Source organism: Pygocentrus nattereri, chromosome 16 (genome assembly GCF_015220715.1).
Source record: "Pygocentrus nattereri isolate fPygNat1 chromosome 16, fPygNat1.pri, whole genome shotgun sequence".
NCBI lineage: Eukaryota > Metazoa > Chordata > Actinopteri > Characiformes > Serrasalmidae > Pygocentrus > Pygocentrus nattereri.
This window is the reverse complement of record NC_051226.1, coordinates 26209023-26233614: the sequence shown is the minus strand read 5'-3', so window position 1 is coordinate 26233614 and position 24592 is coordinate 26209023. Positions and strand designations below refer to the sequence as shown.

At 41.3% G+C, this 24592-nt stretch overlaps 1 long non-coding RNA gene across 1 annotated transcript in view; it reads left to right on the top strand.

Moving 5' to 3' along the window:
- Nucleotides 1-17491: 17491 nt before the first annotated feature.
- The window catches only part of LOC119265357, a 38676-nt gene continuing 31575 nt past the window's right edge, over nt 17492-24592 (top strand). The window contains exon 1 of the long non-coding RNA XR_005131591.1: nt 17492-17709. This is a non-coding gene — a long non-coding RNA (uncharacterized LOC119265357). The remainder of the gene's footprint in view (nt 17710-24592) is intronic.

Genomic DNA, 24592 nt, shown 5'->3' with positions numbered 1-24592 from the left:
GGACGAGACAGCATACAGGAAGGAGGTGGCTGAGCTGGTGGCCTGGTGTCATAACAACAGTCTCTCCTTGAATGCAAACTAGACCAAGGAAATGATTGTTGATCCAAGGAGGAAACGGGAGCTACACACACCCCTGTATGTTGGTGAGACAGAGGTGGAGAGGGTGAAAACCTTCAAATTCCTTGGCATCCACATCAGTGAGGATCTCACCTGGTCTCACAATACACACCTCATCATCAGGAAGTCCCAGCAGCGATTGTACTTTCTGAGAAGGCTGAGGAAATTTGGCATGCTAGCCAAAATTCTCAACACCTTCTACAGGAGTACGATCGAGAGTGTTCTTACCAGTTCCATCACGGTCTGGTATGGAAACTGCACTGCTCAGGACAGGAAGGCTCTCCAGCGTGTAATCAAAACTGCCCAGTCCATCTCAGGAGCAGCCTTCCCCACACTACAGGACATTTATCACACCAGGGTCATCAGAAGGGCACAAAACATCATCAGGGACAGTGCACACCCCCAGCACAGACTCTTCACACTCCTACCTTCAGGCAGACGTTACAGGAGTCCAGGACAACTAGACTGACCAACAGTTTCTATTCACAGGCCATCAGGCTGGTGAACACCTCACTAACTACCTCTTCCCCCCTCCCAATCTGAAATGATTTAACCTGGCACTCAACAACTGCACCTTACCTGCACTGTACTGCTGCTGTTAGAACAATACTGTTTACACCTATTACTGCACAATATTGTTTACTGTTTACTGTTTACATCTGTTATCATCTGTCACTTTATGAACAGCTGCTACACTTATTTGCACAAACGCACATGTAACTTTAATTTTATTTCAACTTTGCACATACTGTACACTTTTTGCTTTTACCTTTTACTATGGTTTTTCTGGTTATGAGTTATTCTTTTATTTTCTTTTTTTTATTCTCTTAAGAGTATATATGGTGAATGGAGGAACAGCAAAGTAAGAATTTCATTGTACAGTGCAACTACCTGTTCTGCTGTGCACATGACAATAAAACTCTTGAATCTCATATAGCTGTGCATTTAGTGCTTACTAGTTCTTTAGTAGGAACACTAGAAAACCAGTCAGTATCTAGTGTGACCACCATTTGCCTCATGCAGTGCAACACATCTCCTTCGCATAGAGTTGATCAGGTTGTTGATTGCAGCCTGTGGAATGTTGGTCCACTCCTCTTGAATGGCTGTGCGAAGTTGCTGGATATTGACAGGAACTGGAACACGCTGTCATATACGCCGATCAAGAGCATGCCAAACATGCTCAATGGGCGACATGTCCAGTGAGCATGCTGGCCATGCAAGAACTGGAATGTTTTCAGCTTCCAGGAATGGGTACAGATCCTTGCAACATGGGGCCATGCATTATCATGCTGCAACATTAGGTGATGGTCGTGGATGAACGGCCCAACAATGGGCCTCAGGATCTCGTCACAGTATCTCTGTGCTTTCAAAATGCCATCAATAAAATGCACCTGTGCTCGTTGTCCATAACGTAGTACGCCTGCCCATACCATAACCCCACCGCCACCATGGGCCACTCGATTCACAACACTGACATCAGCAAACCGCTCACCCACATGACGCCATACACACAGTCTGCCATCTGCCTTGTACAGTGAAAACCGGGATTCATCCATGAAATTAACACCTCTCCAATGTGCCAGACGCCATCGATTGTGAGCATTTGCCCAAGCAAGTCGGTTACAACGACAAACTGCAGTCAGATGGAGACCCCAATTTTCTGACAGTTTGTCTGGGTGGCTGGTCTCAGATGATCTTGGAGGTGAAGATGCTGAATATGGAGGTTCTGGGCTGGTGTGGTTACACGTGGTCTGCGGTTGTGAGACCGGTTGCACGTGCTGCCAAATTCTCTGAAATGCCTTTGGAGACGGCTTATGGTAGAGAAATGAACATTCAATTCACGGGCAATGGCTCTGGTGGACATTCCTGCAGTCAGCATGCCAATTACACGTTCCCTCAAAACTTGAAACATCTGTGGCATTGTGCAGTGTGATAAAACTGCACATTTTAGAGTGGCCTTTTATTGTGGCCAGCCTAAGGCTGTGCAATAATCGTGCTGTCTAATCAGCATCTTGATATGACACACCTGTGAGGTGGATGGATTATCTTGGCAAAGGAGAAGTGCTCACTAACACAGATTTAGACACATTTATGAACAATGTTTGAGAGAAAAGAGCCTTTTGTGTACATAGAAGAAGTCTTAGATCTTTGAGTTCAGCTCATGAAAAATGGGAGCAAAACAAGTGTTGCGTTTATATATACAGTGGGTTGCAAAAGTATTCAGCCCCCTTGAACTTTTCAACCTTTTGCCACATTTCAGGCTTCAAACATAAAGATATGAAATTGACATTTTTTGTGAAGAGTCAACAACAAGTGGGACACAATCGTGAAGTGGAACGAAATTTGTTGGATATTTTAAACTTTTTTTAGAAATAAAAAACTGAAAAGTGGGGCGTGCAATATTATTCAGCCCCCTTGCTTTAATACTTTGTAGCGCCACCTTTTGCTGTGATTACAGCTGCAAGTGGCTTGGGGTACGTCTCTGTCAGTCTTGCACATCGAGAGACTGAAATTTTTGCCCATTCTTCCTTGCAAAACAGCTCGAGCTCAGTGAAGTTGGATGGAGAGCGTTTGTGAACAGCAGTTTTCAGCTCTTTCCACAGATTCTCGATTGGATTCAGGTCTGGACTTTGACTTGGCCATTCTAACACCTGGATACGTTTATTTGTGAACCATTCCATTGTAGATGTTGCTTTATGTTTTGGATCATTGTCTTGTTGGAAGATAAATCTCCGTCCCAGTCTCAGGTCTTTTGCAGACTCCAACAGGTTTTCTTCCAGAATGGTCCTGTATTTGGCTCCATCCATCTTCCCATCAATATTAACCATCTTCCCTGTCCCTGCTGAAGAAAAGCAGGCCCAAACCATGATGCTGCCACCACCATGTTTGACAGTGGGGATGGTGTGTTCAGGGTGATGAGCTGTATTGCTTTTACGCCAAACATAAGTTCGATTTTGGTTTCATCTGACCAGAGCACCTTCTTCCACATGTTTGGTGTGTCTCCCAGGTGGCTTGTGGCAAACATTAAATGAGACTTTTTATGGATATCTTTGAGAAATGGCTTTTTCTTGCCACTCTTCCATAAAGCCCAGATTTGTGCAGTGTACCACTGATCGTTGTCCTATGGACAAAGTCTCCCACCTCAGCTGTAGATCTCTGCAGTTCATCCAGAGTGATCATGGGCCTCTTGGCTGCATCTATGATCAGTCTTCTCCTTGTTTGAGCTGAAAGTTTAGAGGGACGGCCGGGTCTTGGTAGATTTGCAGTGGTCTGATGCTCCTTCAATTTCAATATGATCGCTTGCACAGTGCTCCTTGAGATGTTTAAAGCTTGGGAAATCTTTTTCTATCCAAATCCGGCTTTAAACCTCTCCACAACAGTATCTCGGACCTGCCTGGTGTGTTCCTTGGTCTTCATGATGCTCTCTGCGCTTTAAACAGAACTCTGAGACTATCACAGAGCAGGTGCATTTATACGGAGACTTGATTACACACAGGTGGATTCTATTTATCATCATCAGTCATTTAGGTCAACATTGGATCATTCAGAGATCCTCACTGAACTTCTGGAGTGAGTTTGCTGCACTGAAAGTAAAGGGGCCGAATAATATTGCACGCCCCACTTTTCAGTTTTTTATTTCTAAAAAAAGTTTAAAATATCCAATAAATTTCGTTCCACTTCACAATTGTGTCCCACTTGTTGTTGATTCTTCACAAAAAATTACAATTTCATATCTTTATGTTTGAAGCCTGAAATGTGGCAAAAGGTTGTTCAAGGGGGCTGAATACTTTTGCAACCCACTGTATATGTATATACATATATCTTGGTTTTCATGCAATGTGTTGAGAAACTGCATTTCCCAGAATTCTTTTCTCTTTTCGCAAGTTTTATCTGTTGGTTTCTGTTCAGCCTTTTGGTCAAATTGATCATTCAATTGACATTTTAAGTAAGACTAATATGTTGTTAGACTTAATATACCGTGTATACTGGCTCGGACTGAAACTTACTCTGTTGCATGCTTTAAGCAGCTTGTTCGAGCGAACAGGCAGCCATACAGTTGCTCTTAAGGTAACGTTACCCAAAGGGAAAATTAACAAAAGACTGTGTATCCTAGCCCCTGAGCATAAAAGCCTCCATGTGAAGACTTCCAAGTAAGTCAAAAAGACATGGAGAAAGCTGAAACCAGGGTAAGGAGTTGTGACTGAACTTCGAAACCTTCATAAATCGCTTTGCCCCACAAGTTTGGACTGTGTATTTCAGCATGGTGGCATATTGTGAGGGTTAATTGAGAGGACTGCTGCTCCAATTAACGCACTTGTGCTTTGTGAATCGAGTGGATACGCGAGTACTCTCCGGACTGCGCTATTGCTGGGGACGCAGCGACGTTGCTCTAAGCACTTCGTGACTGTGAGTAGCTACTCTTTTGAATCATTGTGCCAATGTCTACGTCTGGGATCTACAAATGTGCACCAACGAAATGGGCCAACGAGTAGTTAAATCACACCGCTGGTGAACTATTACACTAATTTGACATTGCACACTCTAGAATTACCTTTGAGACAAAGTATTGCACTTGTTTGCTGTTCACTCTTTGACCCAGTTAAGTGTTTATGAGGAAACTCATAAGGGTTGACAAAACCATTTAGACGTTCTCAGACAAACACATTGCCATTTGAAGCTCAGGAGGTTTGTATTGTTCCTTTCTAATTTTTTTTTGTGCTAATCACTGACTCCATCCATCCATCCATCCATTATCTTTCGCTTCTCCGGGGTTTGGGTCGCAGGGGCAGCATCCTAAGCAATGAGGCCCAGACCTCCCTTTCCCCAGCCACTTCCACTAGTGCACCAAGGGGGATTCCCAGGCGCTCCCAGGCCAGCTGGGTAATATAGTCACGCCAGCGTGTCCTGGGTCTTCCCCGGGGTCTCCTCCCAGGTGGACTTGCCTGTGACACCTCCCGAGGGAGGCATCCAGGAGGCATCCTAACCAAATGCCCGAACCACCTCAGCTGGCTCCTCTCGACATGAAGAAGCAGCGGCTCTACTCCGAGTCCCTCCTGGATGACCGAACTTCTCACCCTATCTCTAAGGGAGAGTCCAGACACCCTACGGAGGAAACTCATTTCGGCCGCTTGTATTCGTGATCTTATTCTTTCGGTCATTACCCAAAGCTCATGACCATAGGTGAGGGTGGGAACGTAGATCGACCGGTAAATCAAGAGCCTTGCCTTATGGCTCAGCTCTTTCTTTACCACAACAGACCGGTAAAGGGCCCGCATCACTGCTGACCCAGCAGCAATCCGCCTGTCAATCTCCCACTCCCTTGTACCATCACTCGTGAACAAGACCCCAAGATACTTGAACTCCTCCACTTGAGAGCCCTCTCCGACCCAGAGAGGGCTCTCCGCCCTTTTCCGTCTGAGAACCATGGTCTTGGATTTAGAGGTACTGATTCTCATCCTAGGCCGCTTCGCACTCGGCTACAAACCGATCCAGCAAAAGCTGAAGTTCGCGGCCTGATGTCCCCAATAGGACCACATCATCTGCAAACAGCAGCGATGTGACCCTGAGGTCACCAAACCAGACACCCTCCATCCCCTGACTGCGCCTAGAAATTCTATCCATAAAAATTATGAATAGAATCGGTGACAAAGGACAAACCAAACTCCAGCTTTGTTTGTACAGGGCCTGAATGGCTCGTAGCAAAGAGCCATGTCTGTACTCCCGAAGCACCTCCTACAGAATACCCCGGGGAACACAGTTGAATGCCTTCTCCAGACTAGGGCGGAACCCACAGTGCTCCTCCTGGATCCGAGGTTCAACTATAAGCCGGACTCTCTTCTCCAGTGACCCTCCGGTCCCCTTTTTTAAAAAGAGGCACCACCACCCCAGTCTGCCAGTCCAGTGGCACCGCCCCCGATGTCCACGCAATGTTGAAAATGCCTGTCAGCCAAGATAGCCCCACAACATCCAGAGCCTTGAGGATCTCAGGGCGGATCTCATCCACCCCTGGAGCCTTGCCACCAAGGAGCTTCTTAACTACCTTAGCAACTTTGGCCTCAGTAATGGACAAGCCTATTCCCATGTCCCTAGACTCTGCCTCCTCACTGGAGAACGTATCGGTGGGATTGAGAAGGTCCTCAAAGTATTCCTTCCACCGCCCAATGATGTCTTCAGTTGAAGTCAGCAGCACACCATCTCGACTATATACAGTGCTAGTGCCACACTGCTTTCCCCTTCTGAGTCGCCTGACGGTTTGCCAGAATCTTTTCGGAGCCAAATTATAGTCACTTTCCAAGGCCTCACCAAACTCCTACCACACACGGGTTTTTGCCTTGGCGACGACTGAAGCCGCAGATCGTTTGGCCTGTCAATACCTGCCAGCTGCCTCTGGTGTCCCACAGGCCAACCATGCCCGGTAGGACTCCTTCTTCAGCTTGACGGCATCTCTCACCTGGGGTGTCCACCACCGGGTTCGAGGATTACCGCCCCGACAGGCACCAACTACTTTATGGCCACAGCTACAGTCAGCCGCTTCAACAATGGAGGAGCGGAACATGGCCCATTCTGAGTCAATGTCCCCCACCTCCCCCGATACCTGGTCAAAGTTCTGACAGAGGTGTGAGTTGAAGATCAATTCGACAGGTTCTTCTGCCAGACGTTCCCAGCAAACCCTCACTATATGTTTGGGCTTGCCTGGTCTGACCGGCATCTTCCCTCACCACCTGATCCAACTCACCACCAGGTGGTGATCAGTTGACAGCTCAGCTCCTCTCTTTACCCGAGTGTCCAAAACACATGGCCGCAAGTCCGATGACACGACTACAAAGTCAATCATTGAACTGCGGCCTAGGGTGTCCTGGTGCCATGTGCACTTATGGACATCCTTGTGTTCAAACATGGTGTTTGTGATGAACAAAAACTGAACACCACTCGAGTTCAGATCAGAGAGGCCATTCCTCCCAATCACACCCCTCCAGGTCTCACTGTCATTGCGCACGTGAGCGTCCTCCAGTAGGACAATAGAGTCTCCAGGAGGAGCACTTTCAAGCACCCTTCCCAAGGACTAAGAAGGCTGGGTACTCTAAACTGCTGTTCGGTGCATAAGCACAGACAGGAGTCAGGACCCGTTCCCCAACCCGAAGGCGTAGGGAAGCTACCCTCTCGTCCACCGGAGAAAACCCCAACATACAGGCACCAAGTCGAGGGGCTATGAGACAGCCAACACCTGCCCGCCGCCTCTCACCATGGGCAACTCCAGAAAAGAATAAAGTCCAGCCCCTCTCAAGGAGATTGGACCCAGAACCCAAGCTGTGTGTTGAGGTGAGCCCGACTATATCTAGCCAGTATCTCTCAACCTCGCGCACAAACTCAGGCTCCTTCCCCGCCAGTGAAGTAACGTTCCAAATTCCAAAAGCCAGTTTCAGCAACCGAGGATCAGAACGCCAAGACCCACACCTTCGGACACTGCCCGATCCACAAAGCACCGAACCCCTACTACTGCCCCTCCCATTGGTGGTGGGTCGATGGGAGGGCGGACTCATGTATCTCCTGCGGGCTGGGCCCGGCCGGGCACCATTAGTAAATGCCCGGCCACCAGACGCTCGCTGGCGAGCCCCTCCCCCAGGCCTGGGCAGGGTACACAAGTCCTGTTTTCCTCTTTTCATAGGGGTTATTATGGATCACACTTTGTCTGACCTGTCACCTAGGACCAGTTTGCCATGGGAGACCCTACCAGGAGCTTTTGCTCCAGACAACATATCTCCTAGGATCATTCAAGCACGCAAACCCCTCCACCACGATAAGGTGGTGATCCATGGAGAGGCTAATTATTGACTCATTCTGAGTCCACATGAATAATTTCAGTTTTCTTTTCTTTGGTTTAATTCTTGATCCTACTTTATTTATCCTCATTTTTACTCAAAGAACTTGGGTGTTCAAAATAAATGGTCCCATTGTTGAGCTTTCCTAAAGTGTTGGTTTCACTGAGGAATTAATGAGAGGAATTAATACTTATTTTATGTATTACACATTTTTGGGGGCACTGCGCTAATAACCATGGTGTATCTGCAGAATTGCTTGTTATTATTGAGATGTATGCCCCTAAAAAGTTATCAGGCACCCCTTAAAGGGAAATTCCACTAGCAGAGCCTTCCAGAATGGTTTGATGTGAAAGGGTTAACTGGAGACAAACATGCAGACTTCACAGATGTAAATATAGCCATTTTATTTACTATGCAGATTCACCAGTAAGGCCACCCATATCTGTTTTTACAGGTAATGTTGATCATGGTAAAGTGATAAATCTGAACAAATCATGTTTTCTTGAGGGACTCTGAACCTGAGGTCACAAAATTCAAATGCACCAGATTAAAACCCCAGAACACAGTAGAGATTCGAGATTAACGGAGAATTCCATTGATTTAAAAAAAGGTTAAAAGGTTAAGATGTAAACAGTCAGTGGCTGTGTTTACATGCAAAAATGTAAATCACGTGAGGTCCCTTGGGTGAGATGAGTGTCCAGTTGGCGCGCTTGTGTTTTTAATGGCTTTAAACTGACGTCAGACTCAGAAAAACGTCCTTCACATGCACTTATAAAGGAAGACGTCGTGCTCTGAGACACAGAAGCTGGTCGTCCGTCCCACCGCCGTCTTTTAAAGCTCAGAGTATAAACCTCGGCTCCTCTACAGAGCAGCTTCTGCTCCGCCGTGTTGAACCGTATAAACCTTTAGCTTTGACGCGCCACGCATGCGCAGAACGTATTTACACCTTCCGATTGGAGTGTAATCGGATTCAGGCGTTTACACGGATATTATTCTTCTATTTAACGGATTATTTAGAGGTTTACCCACCTCGTTCAATCGGATAGAAATTGTATTCCGAATGGCCTCAGTCGGACTAGTCTATTCCGATTGAGGTGTTTACATGGACGTATTCTATTCCGATTGAGCTATTAGTCGGATTATTAACGGATTATTAGGCAGCGTGTAAACGTGGCTATTCAGAGTGGTTTGGTGTGAAATGCTCCATTGTAGAGAAACTTGCAGTGTCAGAATTGTTCACAGTGGTGGTGATAGGAACCAGATGTCTGAAGAGTTTAAAGCCTCTAAAAGCTCCCTCACACAGTCATTACATGAAATGGTCATGAGTTTGCTGCCTGATTACTGCTTGCTTTTGCATATTTTTGATAATATCTTGATTTAAAATGTATTTTACAATTCATTTTAACTCTCTGCAGTAACTAATCATTAGTTTTTCAGACCTTCTTTAGCTGAATGGTTCAGCTCTAACATCAGTTTCTTCTAAGTAAGTGATAGCTTTTGATATGGCTGATCTAAGTTAGCTGGGCAAAGCAACTGAAATAAGTCCCCTCTGTGACTTTTTCTGGTCTTCTCCAGTCTCAGTAAACCATGTTTGGGCTAGATTAGATTAGAATTATTAGGTGTAAACCAACTCATTCATTAGTTTCTTGGAATTTGAATCTTACTATCTCTATATTAACACAGCATTAATTTGGAGATGTTAAGCTGCCAGACTCAATCACAGGGCAAATTTGCTCAAAGCACTTAATAAAGAGTCTAGTGCAGTAAGAGAGGAGCTCACCCAGTTCTCATGAAATTTTAACACATTCTCTGTAGAAGTCCCTCAGTGTAATCTTGCCATACTTAAACTCTAATCTCAGTGTGCTTATGTGGTGCAGTGGGTCATTAAATGTGAACTGCGCTAGTTGTCTGAAGTTTTTAATTTCTTTATGTGACCTTAAAGGAAATCTTATTTATATGAGCAGCTTTTTGAATGACTGGATGACGTGATTACAGTGGCAAACCATGAATATTAGAGCCAGACCTTCAGTTTGGGCTATAAAGGTCAAAACGTGTTCAAAAACAAGAGAAAAGAACACAGCTATGATAACGCTGACATCTGCTAGGCCTATGGGATTGGTGCACACAAAGTTTTCAACAGACTAAAGTATATTTTACCTTGTACATATCAGCTTACAGTAACTTCTTCAGTAAAGAGTCCCTGTTCAGAGATGCTGCTTCTGTTTTCCATTTCTAATAACTGATTGAAATGGATTGGTCAGGCTACCGTTCAAACAGTCAGTTTATTTCAAGGACTTTCAGAAGACCTAGAGCTACATTTTTCTCAGGAAATTGTTTACACTGTCAATAAAAAAGCAGTAATGAATATTTGTTCTGAATTTGTCACACACAGAAAGATGTATTGTTAACGACAGAGGCAAATTTGACATTTTGAACAGGAAAAGTAGAATAAGAAGTGATTTAAGCTTTGTGTTTGCCAGAATGTAACAGGAAAATTATACAGGAGCTCATTAGGTTGGGTAGCAAAGCTTTTGGATTAAAGTGGAGCGATTAGCAGCACTTCAGGAGACACAAACACACTCTAGCAGCTCTACTGGACTTATACAGCCATACATGTTTGAGCTACCAGAGCTAAGAATCCAGTTCAGAGCCATATGACACCGACCTACCCAAGAATCAACCTCGCTCCACTCTGTCTGAGACAGAATGGTCATTTTTCCCCTCCCATTTATGCATATTAGCAACAGGTATTACTGACTAGCATAAACCTAGCCTAGTAAAGTTAGGCTGGATGAATCACCAATGCCTATGTTCTCTAATTTTTATGACTTTATTGTGCTAGGAAAGGGGTTATGCTAGGTATGGCTCCAGTGCATAATCAAGTCATGATTTCAGGCTTGCCCAAAAAATACCAAACAAGAAAATGATACAGTTTAATGGTCTGACTCACAGTTCAGTACTACATAGTTCACAGGCTTTTAATACGCTTTTAGCAATTACTTTCTAAGATGTATAGTTTGTTTAGAAACAAATTCCTGAATTTACTTTACATGGACTTTAACTTGCAAGGTCTTCAGTTTAACTCCTGAAGTTCTAACCAGTGAAAAAACTCACTTGGCTGTATCTACATAGACAGGATTCAAGTCACTAGTTCACCTATCAAACCTTTTTTCTCCTTTAGATTTGATGAAGCAAGAGACACTGAGGAAATAGCTGGTCACTTGAAGTGTGCAGTGAAGTGTAATATAAAAACACAGTACTAAATTTGGAATAATCTCATAATTCCAAGGCCAATGGTCATGTGAAGGTTTATCCAGTTCAAAATGAAAAGTCCTACCAGTGACTGAAGGTCACAGTCAAAACGTCTGATAACAGATTCCATTGGGCCCTCCAGTAGTCAAGATACATATCAACACAATTTTTTTTTCCATGCCAATGTGGGGAATCTGAAGGACAAATATCCAGAAAAAACATGTTGTAGGTGAGGTTTTGTCACTTAGTGGTAGGAGCTATGCTGCCATAATATGGGATATGGTGATTTTTAGTTCTAATGCTGATGAAAACAACCGTTTTGGGTTTATTTATTATACTGTCAAAAAAGCATTGTCTCTGAGGTTAGGATAAGGGTTCAGATCCCATTCCTGGGGACTATTTACTATGTACATTTGTTGTGCTTTCACACATTGTGTATGCCTAATTCAACTTCTTATCTAATTCAGTGGTTTCCAACCTGCTCTTGGAGTGCCCTGCACACTCTTAAAACAGATGTGTTAAAATCAACACATTGCGACAATACAATTTGTGTTACTGTATGACACAATAACTGTTAAAACATTTGTGTGCCCAGTAACCCATTTTGTGATACTTATAACATACAATGTATTGAAACTGATAACAGTAATACACATGTTCAAGCTAGTAACACAGGTGTGTTTGTATTCAATACATCACTTATGAGTGCAAATTTTAGGATTTTCCTGCTCCCAACACACCTGATGCAACTATGCAGCTAATTAACAACCATTTCATGAGTTGAAGTGGGTATTTTAGAGCAGGACAGGGGGTACTCCATGACCAGGGTTGAGAACCTGTGATCTAATTAACAAGTTGCCCATGTCCTGGGGCAGGTGTGTTAGTGTACAAAAAGCATAAAAGTCCTGGATCCTAGGATACTAGGAATGGGAACAATTAAGTTAGGATGCTATTGGCTCAAACCCCAAACAGGATGTCACACAAAGTTCAGAAAGGCTGGATGGCAATATGGAACATGAAAGGGAATAGTCTGGGCTTTGCCCCTGAAGAGATACTGCAAAGAGACAGTGGAGCCAGAAATGAAAACATAGACTTGGCTTTAAAATAATCCAGGCACATTTTAAATAATTCACCCACACTTCTTTTGCTCCTTTGAAAAACTTCTGCTTTTTATCTATCTATTGTACTTAATGTCTCCCCAGTCTCATAAACAAGACTGAGACTAATCCATATTACTTCAGCAACCAGCCTATACATGAGGCAAAGTTTTTCTAACAAAGCCGCCAAGTCTCACACTAAGAGATGCTAAGCAAAGTCATAAGGTCCCAAACTTTGGGTACATGTGAAACTTATTTTCCTTTTCTCAAGTGACCTAATTTAAGATGTTCCCAAACATGAGAAACTCATGCCTGCGAATCTAAAAAAAAACCAAAACAGATAAATTGTTAGTCTGGCTGTGTGGCCCACAGGTAGAACCCACACCTTTGAAACCTGGAGTTTTAAGTTCAGGCCTTGGTCAACTCTCTAAAGGGCACATTTTGAAGGGTGTTATCTGAAAAAATTATCAAAACAAACAAACAAAAACTACTCTATCAAGAGATCCTGTGCTTACATGTAGATGCCATGCCTCCATGTTCATGAAGTTATCAGTTCAAACCCTCTCCAGATCACAGCTGCAGAGATGCATAAGAGGTGTGAGGAAGCCTTGAGGGTGATGTCTGAGAGGAAATAACGTGGACCCACCTGTGGGCCTTAGGAGGAGTGGTGAGAAGAGGTCAAGTTGCCTTATGGAAGGGGGTGAACCTTGCTCCCTCTTAGCACATCACCACCAAGGTAGAAAGGCCAGATTTGAACAAGCAACCTCTTGAGCATGACGCAAGGCTTTTCCCACAAAGCCATAGAGTCTCCTACTCAAACTGCTCTTTTCTTGTCTTGAAGACTAAAAGCCGGCCATGACATTCCAGGTAACTGCCCCTCTCACCAGTGTCAGGAGAAAGTCTGCTTTAGGCATCTCATAAAGAACAGGCCCTCCTTCCTCTCAGTGGGCCTCATTCAGTTTTTTCTTAAGTTAGTTGTTGAGAAAGGCTCTAAGAAAATGTCTACATCACATTCATGCCACATTCTTAAGCCGCACAATTGTTCATACTTTTGTGCTCTTGAGAGTGTGTAGATTCTGTTCTTACCTAAGACCAAATCTGAAATAAAAAACACATTGGTGAATGTCAGAATTTTTGTAAAACTGGGTAAGTGGCTTTAAAGAAGTCATTTCTTCTTAAGAATAATTGGTGAATGAAGTCTAATGCTCCTCAGCGTGAGTAAAACGAACATTTCCTTCAAATCTTTTTAGATTTTTTCCTGTCTCTGAATCTAGAGGTCAGAACAGAGTGCCTGCTTTTGGACACTTGGTCCTCAGTTGGACAGTTGGCTGATTGTGGCTTCATGGTCCCATCTAGGCTGTGAAAACAAAAATCAAAGTTAAAATATTCATTGAATTGAATAAAAATCACATTTTAATGTTAAAAAATGTCTATTAGAATGTTTAAATATGCATTGCAGTTGAGATCTGTACCATGACGTAGTGTAAGGGAGGTTTCATACACTTCCATATTCTAATGGCAGTCATCAGACAGCAAGGAAATACGGTGGAAAAAGAGTCCACTTGCATGAATAAGTGATATGATCAAAGTGATGCATCTTTTTTTCTACAACTTACATGCTTGCCTTCACTCATGCAGCTGCACTCTTTGTATAATGACATGAGTGTGGGAGCAGTTTTTTCAAAAACCACCACAGCACAGGCTAATACTGAGGCCTGCAACTGCACCACACACTTTTATTGGACAGCACAGTTTCCTTGAATTAAGTGATTAATTGTTGTTTTGCACAATTACATTTGAACAAATGGATGCAATTAAAATCAACTATTAGCTTATAATACAAAAACCTTTCAAATTGAGTGTTTAATGAAAAACTATGGGAACAGTACAATTCAGTATAAAGTGTGTAGGTGTGCTGCAAATCAGTGTCACAAAATGTTTAATCATAAATTGTTGGTTGGGTGGAAAGCAAGCTCCACACTCAGGACAGGTTAAATATACACACAGACCAGCTGATTGATTGAAATTATTATTGTGCTCAGTGATAAATGTCTGTCTGGGCTCATGGCCATTTACCAAATTCATTGGGTTTTCCATCACCCATCTCCCATTTTTATTCAGATTAAGTTGATAGATATGTGAACTTTACTTTGACTTCCCCAAACTTCTGCTACAAAGTTTTAAAGGCTGTATAGTAACAATGAAGCTGTCTAAATTATATACATTTATAACTAACTTGTGTATTGCTGCGAATACATTAAATGACAGATAACCTTCTCATTAAGTAGGGCTTAAGAGCGATCTGTCAAAAAAAAAAAAAAAAGTGACCGTAAACCTTCATGAAGAATTTGATCATCATTTTAGGCATTGCTCTTGCATTAAGATTGTAATCATCAAGGGGCACAGGGGCAAATGCACCACCTACAAGACAATAAAATGGTACAGTAATAACTCAGAAGATATTAGGCCCCCTGTTGGCTGTGGGGCCTAAAGCAGCTGCTTAGGTCAGTTATTAGGTAGAGCTGTGTGTGCTCTAGATTTCATTTTATGACATAGCTTTCAGAATTCCTTTCACATGAACTGAGGGCCCAAGACCATTATTCCTCCTTCACCAAACTTTACAGATGGCACTATGAACTCGGGCAGGTAGTGTTCACCATACCCAGATTTGTCCATCAGGCATCCATCAAATTGGCTTACTATTGTGAATGCCATTTGGAAGGATGTTTAAGTTGACTGTCCCAACATGAAAGTTGGAAAATTCCCACTTGGTGCATTACTGACTTGGTAATGAACACAGCATTGGCAGTACATCCAAGGCTTCAGCGGATATTCTTGGTAAACTACAAAATGACAGTACTTCCTCAGAAGCCATGTTCTATGTTGATGATTAATCACTGTCAGCAGAGAGCTAACAGGCTTCTCCACTAATATTCAGACACCCAGGCTTTGAGTTTAGACCTTTTACAGGGAAATATATTTTGAATATTCTATACAGTGGCAAACTTTAAACTACATATAAACTATGACATACAAAATAAAGGATGTGTTAGTTGATTGTCTGTTACAAGCTCCAAATGTCTGTGTTTAAACCAGCTGTAATAATGGTTAATATAAAACATCTCTAGCTTAGTACTAACACACAGGAGGAATTAGCATTATCTTAGCAGTGGTAATCATAGGCTCAAATGCATCAAAGGCTCCTTACAAAATGATTTACAAAGGCATTTGATCCAGTTCAGGGTAGCAGCTTTTTCACTCAGTTCCTAGGTCAGATTTCTTTGTTTCATCATTCTGTTAACGTGTTATGCATATAAATAACATTTCTGCCCAGTGAGGATGAGCATACGTTATCTCTTCTGATTCAAGAGGGTGTACTGGATGAAATAGTGTGATTCACAAGTAAAGTATACCATAGAGAAGCAAGCAGTGTTGTATGAAGTGTTGAATGAAGAAAGATGAATGAAAGATGACATGTTGAGCATAGAATGCTGCATTTTATGAGAATAAATAGTACAGTAAAGTTAAACAGTGCGCATTGATCAGGCATAATGTTAAGCACACCTCCTTGTTTCTACACTCATTATCGGTTTTATCAGCTGCACTTTGTAGTTTTACAATTACAAGCTGTAGATTGTCTGTTTCTCTGCATACTTTGCTGTTCTTAAATGGTCATGACCCCCACAGAGCAGGTATTATTTGGGTGGTGGATCATTCTCAGCACGGCAGTGACACTGACATGGTGGTAGCATGTTAATGTGTGTTGTGCTGGCATGAGTGGATCAGACCCAGCAGTGCTCCTGGAGTTCTTAAACACTCTGTCTACTCACTGTCCACTCTATTAGACACACCTACCTTGTTGGTCTACCTTGTAGATCTAAAGTCAGACATGATAGCTCATCTGTTGCAGCACAGTTTGCATTGGTCATCCTGTAGTCCTTCATCAGTGGTCACAGCCCACTGGCTGTTGGCTGGATATTTTTGGTTGGTCAACTATTCTCAGTGCAGCAGTGACACAGAGATATTTAAAAACTGCAGCAGCACTGCTGTGTCTGATCCACTCAGACCAGCGCAGCACACACTAACACAACACCACCACGTCAGTGTTACTGCAGCGCTGAGAATGATTCACCACACAAATAATACTTGCTGTGTGCTGGTCCTGTGGGGGTCCTGGTCTTTGAAGAACAGGATGAAAGGGGGCTAACAACATATGCAGAGAAACAGATGGACTATGGTCTGTAGAACTACAAGGTGCTCCTATATAGTAAGTGGAGCTGATAAAATGGACAGTGAATGTAGAGACAAGGAGGTAGTTTTAATATTATGGCTGATAAGTGTATGTGGCTAGTGTTGTTTTTCAAAGTGTTACTTAATGTCACTCAGCGCAATAGCATTACATGTTAATTGTCACAGTCAGCTAATTGTTTGTAGCAAGCTACCCAGCTAGAGTCATTGCAACAAGCATGTATTTTATTGTTAATGTTCACTCTTTCAGCGTTTAACAGTTGAGCATTATTTGAATGTGACATTTTTCTCAGTATTCTGTGTTGCCATTCATTATTCTAGTCTAATGCAAATTATGTTTTATGTAAAAAAAATACATGTGAAATACAATCTTACATCCATAGCAATCACCTGGCAGCCCTGAGGTTCAGGCTCCTGTACGATGGGACCTCTAGGCACTTCAGCAGTGTGGAGTCTGATGTTATTCAGGTAGCATTTGATATTTGAGTACAGAGGAAATAACTCTGGAGCTGTGGGACAGCATCTGAACAGCTTGCTAAGTCTAATACAAAGGTGGCATGTTTATTTATATCAAAAGTCATACTGTGAAACAAAACTACGGTATCATAAATAATGTATAAGTATTGCTTTTTCATTTTTAGAAATTTGAATGTGAGATCTAAACAAGTTATTCATTGTGACACAGCCACATGAAATGTATTAGGTTATAGGAAATACATATTTAACATATTAATTCAAAGAAAGGGTTTAAAATGGCAAGGTTACACTTTTCTGTGTGCTAACATTTTAAATGTGAGTTTTGCTATTTGAGGTCAGGCAAAAAGAGCACCAGAATAAAATTGTTGATGAACCATCATAGCACTGTTCTTTTAAGAGCCTTCCTGGAAATGCAAGGGGTGGAGCTCATGGGAAGGAACCACAGGAGGACCATTTCCTGGTTAAAGGGGGAGAGGAGGAAGGAGAGATAAGATGGCAGTGCAAGAAAGAGGAAAGTTTGGTGTGTTTTGTGAGTACTTCAGGGATTAACAAACAAAAGCCACCAGCTTTTCCTCATAAGGCCTACTTATGAACATGGCAGACCGGTGGATCAAGCATATTCAAAAAAGGATCTAATAGACTCTAAGAAAAGTGGATTAACCCTCAGGTATCTGGAAGAAGGAGGCCTGTACCTGCTGGTGAGATCCGGCTTGTTTATTTTGTTTGTTTGTTTGTTTGTTTGTTTTTGTAATGCATTGTTAAGGACTTTAGTTTTTGATTTATTTTTTTGCATTTTGGACTTTCTGGATTTTGGAGAAACTGGGAAAGGAAATTTGATGGTGTGATGGTTTGTTTGCTCATTATAATTTGTGTCTGTTTGTCAGAAACACTTCAATATATAAAGCATTTTGGGTGTCAGTTTTAACAGGGTCTGTTTTGGGTTTTTGTGTTTGTTTTAGCTATTAATCATAAGCAGTGTGTCGTCGGACTATAAATGTAACCCCTAAACTTATAATAAGTCAAGGTGATTGTTACAAGTGGGGGAAAAAAATATTGTGATACATCTTACTTCTTGATTAGGTGCACCTATAATCAGAGAAAGAATATTAAGATTGCTGTTCAGATTTACACACAAGTAATCAAGAGTTCCACTGCATGATATGTTCTCTACCAATAGTTTTAATATTTTGAAGGAGCTTTAAATGCTCTATTTTTCATCTTGTGGAGGGGTTTTCTGTGCTTGAGCTACATTATTAGAGGTATAGTTACCAAAAACAGACAAATGTTTTAATTGCAATATGAGAAGATTTTCTTGTGGTCACTTACATTCCTAACTGTGTGACATAGAGCACTCTATACAAACAGGATGTTGTTGCACAAAAAAACCTACAATCACAGTTGTTACAACTGAACTATCGGATCTCACATCTGCTACAAATCCAAACTCAGATTGGATAATCTATAAATCTAAACTCAGATCAGATAAGTAATAAATACGAACTTACAGTAGATCAGATCACCTACAAATGTGAGCTCAGATTAGATCAGCTATAAATATGTGCTTAAATTAGATCAGCCATATATATGAACTCAGATCAGATAAGCTATAAATCTGAACCTTAAATTCAAGTTTTTTATTTACAGCACATTTATAGTTAATCAGATCTAAAAAAAAAAAATTGGGTCACTAATGAATCTCAAATCGGATCAACTATGAATCTGAACTCTAAGCAGATCAGCAACAAATCTGAAACAAAAGCTTTCTGACCCTATATTTAAACTCAGATCAACTACGACTCTGAATCCAAATCACCAACAAATCTGATTTGTATCTGATCTAACAGGCAGTAGTTACTGCAGAACACCACTATCTGATCTGACCCCACCTCAGCACTAGAATTTGAACTCCAATCAAAGAGAAGATTTAAGTCTAAGAATTAAAACCTTCACAGCATCTGCTTATTGCTGCGTAAGTAGCTGCTTCAAGACATGACTGATTTGCAAGTCTAGCGAATAGTTGACACTAGTAGACAAAACAGACATAATTACAAGATGTGAATTAAACCTGAACAATAAAGAAAAAGCTGGTTCTGCTTCAGAAGCTTCTAGAGCAAAGCTCAAATACTTCAGCCTACTTAACTAACTAATCTTCATCCATAGGCCAGCAACAATGAGTCAGCAAGTTTAGGCAAATTATGAACCAGAGTCACAGGCCAAACAAAATGCTTTGCTTTTTCTATAATTCATTTTGCTCACACAGGTCACACCATCTACTCCACTGATTCAAATAGTTTTAGAAGGTGGGCACACAGAAATAGAGGATGTGTTTGGGGTCTTACGGTGGGAACAATCAGCATGACAAGACAACTTCTACCTGCTCTATTTCATCCACAAGGTTAACAAACAAACTAACTTCAAAATATTTTTTTTCTGCAAAAAAGTGAAACCTATCAATAAAGCTGTGACTCAAAAGACTGTTGTCTTCTTTTTAAGAAGAAGCTCCAAAGAATACGAAAGCACAGAGCGCATTTTCTTGCGTTTCAAAATGATTTGACAGTGAGCTTCATGTCAATGGGTTTGATCTCGTGTGAGTTTGATTGATTGACTCTTTGGGCAAGAACATGATTTAATCCACAATAGCAATGACGCAATAATGTAGAAAAAAAAAACCCAAAACAAACTTTAGAGGAGAAAGCAAAAACTTCTCTAGATGTAAGTTCATATAAAGAGATTTTATTCCAAGCCATTTTGGAGCATTTCTATTGGTCCAACAGTATTTTACAACTGATACAAATTTTTTTAGCTGATGTTGTTTAGAAGTGATATGATTGACCTTGTTCCCTGTCCACTGAGGGGTGACTGGGCCTAGTTTGTATTTTCTGTCTTTTTTTCCCTTCTACACGATATTTTTCTCGTTAGTACATAAGCCTCTGGAGACCCAATAAAACACGGCAGCACCTGGTAAGTTAGCTTAGCAGCAATGTTGCTACACTACACTTATGAAATTCACAAAAAGAATAGTCTAATTAGAAATTAAGTGTAAAGTCCATTAGTTTTACTAATGTATCTATCATCTAGCAAAGCATTCGAACAACTTATAAGCTCTGAATAACTTTTACATAATGCTGGCATAATGATGGCATAATCAGTGCTTTCAGCATGCCTGATTAAAAACTGTTAAAAATCAGAATGAATAGAGTAGGAAAGAAAACTAAAGCAATTTAGCTGTGTCCAGATCTACTTGTTAACTAGTGCCATGTCTGAAATGGTCCGCTATTCATTATACTCCACCCCGAAAAATCTGGATCACTGGAAGACAATGTCAAGCTTATAACGATAGAATGCTTTTTGGTGCTATATAGAACCCTTTTGAGAAAGGGTCTATGTAGAACCATATAAAACACAATTTGAAGAACTATTTCATGATGCAAAGAAACCTTTGGTTTTTGAGTGTTTGTGGTTCTATATGAAACTACTCTCTTCACTAAAGAACCATTGAAGAACCATTCTTTAAGAGTGTAGTAAATGGGGCACAGACACAGCTTAGGTCTCCCCAGTGCTTCCAAGCTGGGAGGGTGAAGGCTAACGTGCTTGAAAAACTAGCCGCTGCATCTTTCAAACTGCCACATCATTGGACAGCTCAACATGTTTGGAGGAGAACATTAACTGCTAATTCTGTCACATAAGCTAACAAACACACATGTTGGCTAGCATTGTGCTGAGTGATTGGGAGACAGAGGGCCATTCTGCCCAGAGAGAGAGGGTAAGGCCAGTTATACTCTCTCAGACTCCCAGCCGCCAATGTCTCTGGCATGACTGATGATCGAGCTCACAGTTCACATCCATAGGCCCAATGCTTAGATGGTATTGCCACTCGGGAGCTCACACACACTTGTTGGGCCCCTGGAAACTTGAGTACTGTGTGGTTTGGATACATATTTTGAGTCTTAAAGGTTTATGTTTAGGCTTTTGCATATGACTATATATCTGCATCCTGAACAGTGTGATCTTAATATTGTCAGGTCAGTTGCTGTTAAAGTTACTCATTTTTGCTTTTTCACAACATACTAAATGGCTGATTGACACATTTCATGTCTTCGTCAGCTTCATAATGGCCTACCTGCCTAAAACTAATGGTATTGCTTTGTTAATTCAAATTGGAAGACAATGGCACACTCAAATGCCATGTTCAGAAGCAAGTTTGGACATTATATTGCTTGTCTTGTGTATGAATTAATGATGCAATGATGCATAACTGTCCAAGAAACAAGCGAGCGGCAAATGTCAGCAATAGGGGGTTAAATGGATGCGATTGCTGTGTGGTTTAACTAGTACAGATGTAAATACCCTTGGATTAAAATCGACTTTTTGCATGATGACCTCAAAATCATTCTTTTTTAATCCAATGTGCCAGAGCGTAGAAACAAATGTGCTACTGTCCAATTACTTACTGCACTCTACATTAACTTTCAGAACACATTTGTGCCAGAGTTTAAAATGTGAGCACTTGTCCTTAGTTCAATCATAGAAATGAATGCTGTTTAATAGCATATTTCCCAGCTAATTCATTAAATAACCCCAGAATAGTGCTTGAAGGGTCAATAAATCAATGTGTTTAAGCAGTTGGAAGCTGATATAGTACGGCTATTGAACAAAGAGAGCGCATTTCCCACCACTAGCTCAATATCATGCTGTGTATGTTTGCATAGGAAAGCATGCATGTTTGCCTGAAGAATCTCTATTGATAACACACAGTAAACAGACCATTTATCAAGTTAGCCGTCTTAATGAGGTCATTTTTATGATGAACTATGCACTGTAAGCATTTTGCTCCTATTCATACTTTTAACAACAAAAAAGTTTCTGCAAACTTATTCTGATGCAATGCAGCAAAAGAAGGCTAAACTCCTTATGTTTGCTTTTTTCCCTCCCTGAGACATGGAAGAGAGGGAGTGTGTGAGAGAGAGGAGGCATTGAAATAATCTGCAGCGTGTGCTGACTTTGATTAATAACATGTAGACACACGTGTGTCTGACCAGTGAGAAGTAGCGCTAGGACGCTTTGATGGATGTTCGTTCCTGCCCTCTGCTGCTTACAGCACACTATTCGGAAAACATAAAAGCACCATCAGTTGATTTAAGCCCTCTGTGTCTATACAGCTTCTCCGTCTACATACAGTTAATCATCATCTACTACAATGATGACATATTCTTATGTGTTGTAAATACAAATCTGTCTACTAAGTAAAACTGAGCAAATATATGAACATCATTAGAATGCTGCCTGTGGGAAAAGATGGCACACTGCTCTGAAGACACAGAGTTACAGTCGTATGCAGTAGTGTGAATGCCCTGGTCAAGTTACGGATTTTTCTAGTCTTCTTTTATTTTTCTAGTCTTACTTCTTTTATTTTCTAAATGAAAGTTTAAACGTCCTCTACAGGGAACAGATGCATGACATGAGTTTAACATGCTGGAAAAAAACAAAATATAAAATGTGCGCTAACTTTTGTGAAGTCTCCGACACGGACATCAGCAAGTCCAGCTCCACACCCACATCACCGGCCTTGCGGATCAGTTTGTTGATGTCTGCCACCCTCAGCCTTCTTCCCCAGCATGCAACAGCATAGAGGATGGCACTCGCCACCACATACTCAGACTCATAGAAGATCCTAAGCATAGTCTGGCAGATGTTGAAGGTCCTCAGGCGCCTCAGAAAATAGACAACTTTGGCCCTTCCTGTAGAGGGTGTCAGTGTTCTTAGCCCAGTCCAGTTTATTGTCAATATACACTCCCAGTTATGGGGTGATTATGGGGTGCCTAAACTTTTGCATGTGACAGGACATTGAGCCATTATTTGACTAAAGTGACTAAATGCTATGTTCTTTCACTATTTTATTCTTATTAACAAATTTTTAATAAATACATCAACTTCAAAGTTGTTGCTTATATGATCTGGTGTAAGTGCTTGACAGCTAAGCAGTTTCGCTAATATAAGCTAACATTCAGGATATGCTAGCTAGTTGGCTAAATACTGTGTCCTTTTACTTTTTTCTTTTTATTTCACAGTTTTAGCATAAAAAACATGGCAACTTTATGTTAAACCGTAAGCAAAATTTCTACATTATTAAATGGCTGAGCTATTCAGACAGGTTCAATATGATACGCTCCACTGAAGAGAAAATTACAGAGTCAGAATGGTTCACACTGGTGGTGACATGTCTGAAGAGTTTAAAAGCTCTCTTACAGAAAGTTATTACACTAAATGATTATGAATAAGCTGCCTGATGACATTTGTATCAGTTTTGAGGTAAGGATTTGGCCTAAAAGATATATTTTTGAAAGCCATTCATGGTAAAGGGGTACATGTAGGATACCGTGAGGCAAAATAGTCCCAAAAAAAGATTTTCCAGATTTATCACAATTTTACTGTGATTAACATCACATGCAAAAATATCAGATGACATGGGTAGATTCACTGGGCATTTTGGATAAAAAAATAGAATGATAGTCTGTAACTTTCTCGACAATGAGTTGTTTTACATTAAACCACTCTGAGTGACTTTGATTATATCACAAGTAACAGACAAATTCTGAAACCTAGGTGGAATTCCCCTTTAAAGCTAAAGCTATTCTTTATGTTCCATGTTTGTTAGTTAGCTAAATTGGCTAATTTAAGCTAACACCAAAGGTGCCCCTGGTTGGTGTAAACCTTTTATGTGCTACTATGGCTTAATGAATTCGTGGAATACTTGCTCAACATAAACAGTCAAACTATTTATCTGTTTACCATTTTCCGCTAACACCACATTCTTATTAGTTTTAAATGAAAGTTAACATCTACTAAGTGAAACTGAGTAAAGCACATTTGGAACGGCATTAAAACGCCATCCTGTGGGGAAAGATGGCATGCTGTTCTTTCTTATGTTCATTTTTTTTTGGTAATAAATAAAATAAAATGTAGTATTGTATTGTGTGGAGCTGTTAACTAGCTAATTTAGCAAAATCCAAGGCAGGCTAATAGTTAGCTTATACAGATGCATAAAAGCCCTCAATGTGTTTCTGCTCCTTTCATTAGTATGAAACTGCCTTTGCATATGCAATAAATCACCATCCACCACTACACAATGACACAATCTCATAAATGAAAACCAATGGAAGACTGTCGACTAAGTAAAATCAAGTAGCACATTTGAGTGCCATTACAACGTTACCTGTGGGAAAAGATGGCACCCTGTTCCCAAGACAAATACATCAGAGTTGACAGCATGAATGAGCTGCCTGATTGCGAGCATTCGTCGGTGTATCATTAAGAAGAGGACATAACTGGGGCAGACCTGAAAAAGAACATAGCTGAGGTTTAGTAGTTTCTCCTTTGAACCTTGAGGCCTGCCTGGGCCCTTCCAGGTCTTCAGTGTCCACAAAGCAGATGGAGTCCAGTGATTAATGCGTTTCCAAACTGAGCTGAGAAGAGGAAAAAAAAAACAAATGAAGGAGTCATGACTGTAAACTTCAGGAAAGCGAAGTGTAGCTGTAGTTGCAGAGGTATTGCACCTGCTTCGTAGTGGCATGTCTCTGAGGC